The following is a 4875-nucleotide window of genomic DNA, read 5'->3' as shown; positions in this document are numbered from 1 at the left end:
TACATTCAGACCTTTGTGGACCAATGAATGTTAGAGCTCGAGGAGGGTATGAATATTTCATCAGCTTTATTGATGATTATTCTAGGTACGGTTACATTTACCTGATACATCACAAGTCTGAAGCCCTTGAAAAGTTCATGGAGTTTAAGGCCGAGGCTGATAACCAATTAGGTAAAACAATTAAGACACTTCGATCAGATCGAGGTGGGGAGTATATGGACTTGAGATTTCAAGACTATATGATAGAACATGGAATTCAGTCACAACTCTTTGCACCAGGACTTGAGATGTCATTTAGGATGCCGACTATCTCGTTCAATGTCTTCTTTGTAAAGGCTCCGTTGGCAGCATTGTTTAGCATCATCTTAGTAGGATGATCTAAACCTCTAAAGAAATGTTCTATCTGGATGCATGCCGGCAAGCCATGGTTCGGACATTTCCTGATTAGTTCTTTTAATCTTTCCCACGCCTCGTGAACAGGTTCACGATCATACTGTCTAAAGGAGATGATCTCATCTCTGATATCAGCGTGGCGAGTAGGTGGGAAGAATTTTGTTAAGAACTTCTCCACTAACGACCCCCATGTGGTGATGGATCCCGGTGGAAATGCATTGAGCCATGCTCTAGCTTGGTCCTTCAAAGAAAATGGAAAAAGTGTTAGTCTAAGAGTGATTATGCTTGTTTACATGCGTAAAAAGAAGGTTTTAGATGCTGTTTTTACAATATTTCAGCTTTGTTTCGGATTTTTCTCGATCGTTTGAGTTCCAATTCATGCAAAATTCATATATTCTGGTTTGTGGTTGGCTTATATTGTATTTATGACATTTTAGGACCATTTGGGAGTGCAAATTAATCAAAAGAAGCAAAAAGACGGAAAAACCTACATGGGAGGCGCCAGGCGCCTGCGTGCCTGCAGAAAAACTGGTTTTCTTCCAACTTTGCCCTTAATGAAACGCGTCTTCCAATGCGTTTTGGTGGTTCCAACCGATGCATACGTGTAGAAGAAGTGTTCCACTATCAGTTTGAGCACGATTTGGTCAGTCAAAAGAGTTGGACATGGGTGATTCACCATCGTTTTAGGACCTACCTAACCAATTCTGCACAGCTATACATTCCAGCAACTTCTCCACCAAAATCATCAAGCCTTGCTTCCTTCTCTTGATCATTTTTAGTGTTTCTTTGTTGCTTTCTAAGTACTTTTGAGTTGCTTTCAGTAGTTACTTTTGGTTTTTAAATCCCGAGCACTTTACATTCCTTTATTGAGCTTGTTTTGTTTCCATTTGTACTTAGTCATTTTCTACTTATTCAAATATATAAAAATCCAGCACTTTGCTTATCTTCCCTTTGCCTTTACTTTATTTTTAGTTAAGAGAGTTGTGTTTTTGGAGGAAAGAGTACGTGACACTCCCCCTTGCTTGAAAGAGAAGGGCGAAGCTCTCAATCCCGATAAAAACTCTCCGTTAGTTAACTTTTGTTTTTCACACATGCATTCCACATTCAACCATTTTACTTGCTGTATTTTCTTCAATATGTCTTTCTAAATTCCCGTCTCTAGCCCGGTTATGGATAGTTAGCCTTTTATGTCTAAAAAGGGTTGCTAAGAAGTAGTGTTTTTGCTTTCCATTCATTGCTCAACATGTTTTCACAAAAAGTTAGGATTTAGAGAAGGCCACTGTAAATATTAACAAGTCAATACTGAAAAGGTTGCTTATTTGCATTGTTGAGTGGTTAAACCGAGGAGAGGAGCGCCTTAGACATAAGGGTTCCGCTTAAGTAGCCTAGACATAGGACCTTAACCCGAGGTTGCGACTATTTCCATCCTAAAACTAAGATATCTCTCATAATAGACATATTAGGGAATGTCTTAGGACTTTGAACTTGCTTAGACATAAGTCAAGTGAGAAGCGTAGTTGTTGGTTTCTAAAGTAAAATGCATATTATCCTTAGCATGTCCTTGATTCTTTGTTGGCTAACTTGAAGTAATTCGGGCTAGGTTTTATCATTATAAGTCCAAATCCCAAATCCAAAACCATTATTTGTGACCACTTCCCATTTTACAAGAATCACTCATTTCAACATTCACTATTCTTTAAAACTTTAGAGTTTGGAAATTATTTAGAAGTCCTTGAGGATAGATACTTGGATACTCCATCCATTTTATATTACTCTGACAGGTGTGCGCTTGCATCTATATAATTGTTACCACGCTTAGTGCGTGCGTTCAGCATAAACGCCCAGTCAAGTTTTTGGCGCCGTTGCCGGGGACTTTAGTTTTAAAATTATTTTCAAATTCTTTTAGTTTTTATTTTTGTGAATTGTTGTTGGGTGTAATTTCCATCCACCGTTTTTGTTATATATTTTTGGTCGTTTATCTCACAAGGGTAAGTTAAAGTGCATGAGCACAAGATCTTTTCTTCTACCCCTTGACCCTGAGATTGAGCGGACCCTTCGAAAAACTCGAAAGGAGCAAAGACTTCGAAAACAACTAGAAAAGCAAAAAGAGAGAGAAGGTGAAATCAGTCCTGAAAGTGAGGTAGAGAGTACGAGCACATCAATGGCAGATATTCCACCTCGTGATCCGGTTGATCCACCTGCTGTTAACGGTAATATGAGGGATCATGCGAGAAATGATGAATTCAACCATATCCAGATGGCGGACAACAGAGACGTGGCAATGCGAGAATATGCCGCCACGGCTTTTCAGAACTTTGATTCAGGGATAGTCAACCCTATTCCAGCCCACGCAAACTTTGAGCTTAAACCAATGATGTTCCAAATGTTGCAGACAATTAGACATTTTGGAGGGTAGGAACATGAGGATCCACATGATCATCTGAAATCATTCATTCAAATTGCAAATGCATTTCGATTACCTAGTATAACAGACGATGCTCTGAGACTAACACTTTTTCCATTTTCTTTGAAGGACCAAGCTAGAGCATGGCTCAATGCATTTCCACCGGGATCCATCACCACATGGGGGTCGTTAGTGGAGAAGTTCTTAACAAACTTCTTCCCACCTACTTGCCACGCTGATATCAGAGAGGAGATCATCTCCTTTAGACAGTATGATCGTGAACCTGTTCACGAGGCGTGGGAGAGATTTAAAGAACTAATCAGGAAATGTCCGAACCATGGCTTGCCGGCATGCATCCAGATAGAACATTTCTTTAGAGGTTTAGATCATCCTACTAAGATGATGCTAAACAATGCCGCCAACGGAGCCTTTACAAAGAAGACATTCAACGAGATAGTTGACATCCTAAATGACTTAGCTTCACACAACGAACTATGGTGTTCGCAAAGATCTAGGGCAGCACCAAAGAAGCAAGATCCAGCTGGAGTTTTGGCTCTGGACATTGCAACCTCGATGCAAAAAGAGATGGTTACAATGAACCAGAGGCTAAAAGAGATGGCATTGGGAATAAAAAATCCATGAGCCACGCCGATACAACCTGTGCAGTCGGATTATTGCACTCCTGCCCCTGTTTGCCAAGTCAACGATCTCATTTGTTCATTCTGCAGTGAAAACCATATTTATGATAATTGTCCGCATAACCCTGCTTCCGTTTTTTATGTAGGACATGGGAACAATAGGAACTTTAACCCATATTCGAACACCTACAACCCAGGTTGGAGGCACCACCCTAATTTCTCATGGGGAGGACAAGGAGGTTCGAGCGGTTTTAATCAAGGGCAGAGCCAGCAGAACAAGCAGCCCTATGTTCCACCTACACAGCAATACATCCCACCACCGCAACAGCAGTACAATCAGAGAACACAGACTCCACCAGTTCAAAATAACAACTCAAATCTTGAGAATATGATGAAGGAGTACATGGCCCGAACCGACGCAGTGATACAATCCCAAGCGGCATCAATGAGGAATTTCGAGACCCAATTGGGACAGCTCGCCAATGAATTGAAGAATAGACCACAAGGTTCTTTTCCAGGCCATACTGAATTACCAAAACGAGAAGGGAAAGAACAGTGCAAAGCTGTCACCCTCAGGAGTGGACTGGCATATGATGGACCAACAATGCCAACAACAGATGTACAGATTCCGTCCACTGAACCAATTGTAAAGATACCAGAAAATCCAACAACACCAGAAAAAGAAAATATTAGAAAAGGTAATGAGGACACCCCGAGTGTTCCTCCACAGGTACAGCCTTCTTTTACCCCTACTCCCCCGTTTCCACAAAGAGTAGTTAAGAAAAATAATGATTCCCAGTTTAGAAAATTTTTAGATATTTTAAAACAACTGCATATAAATATACCATTGGTAGATGCTCTAGAACAGATGCCAAATTATGCTATGTTTTTGAAAGATATAGTTTCTAGGAAGAAAAAAATAGGAGAGCATGAACTGGTAGCCATGACAAAATGTAGTAGTGAAGCTGTAGGCAGCCCGCTACCCATGAAATGTAATGATCCTGGCAGTTTTACCATTCCATGTTCCATAGGAGGAAAAAACTTAGGTAGGGCATTATGTGATCTAGGCGCTAGCATTAATCTTATGCCATTATCAGTTTTCAAATCTTTAGGCATAGGAGAAGCTAGACCTACTACGGTTACCCTCCAACTAGCAGATAGATCTATCATAAGACCTGAGGGAAAGATAGAAGATGTTTTAGTCCAGGTGGACAAATTCATTTTCCCTGCGGACTTTATCATTCTAGATTGCGAGGCAGACTTAGACGTTCCCATTATTTTGGGAAGACCATTTCTAGCCACTGGGGATACAGTTTTTAATGTGAGGAAGGGAGAAATTACAATGAGGGTAAATAATGAAGAAGTTAAATTTAACGTTCTAGACGCCATGAAATTACCAGGAGACTTTGAAGAGTGCTCTGCTATAAATAGCTTGAATCC

At 40.5% G+C, this 4875-nt stretch overlaps 2 non-coding genes across 2 annotated transcripts; one reads left to right on the top strand and one right to left on the bottom strand.

The window, feature by feature from the left end:
• The first annotated feature begins 419 nt into the window (after positions 1 to 419).
• LOC148208620 (small nucleolar RNA R71) lies at positions 420 to 526 on the top strand. The gene has a single exon (XR_015788646.1). It is a non-coding gene; the product is annotated as a small nucleolar RNA R71 (small nucleolar RNA).
• A 2508-nt stretch (positions 527 to 3034) lies between these two features.
• Positions 3035 to 3141, bottom strand: LOC148208619 (small nucleolar RNA R71). Its single transcript, XR_015788634.1, has one exon. It is a non-coding gene; the product is annotated as a small nucleolar RNA R71 (small nucleolar RNA).
• Between the last annotated feature and the right edge of the window lie 1734 nt (positions 3142 to 4875).

Source organism: Momordica charantia, assembly GCF_013281855.1.
Source record: "Momordica charantia cultivar OHB3-1 chromosome 10 unlocalized genomic scaffold, Mcharantia_2.0 BLBB01000010.1, whole genome shotgun sequence".
Taxonomy (NCBI): Eukaryota; Viridiplantae; Streptophyta; class Magnoliopsida; order Cucurbitales; family Cucurbitaceae; genus Momordica; species Momordica charantia.
This window is presented reverse-complemented; position numbering and strand designations above follow the sequence as displayed.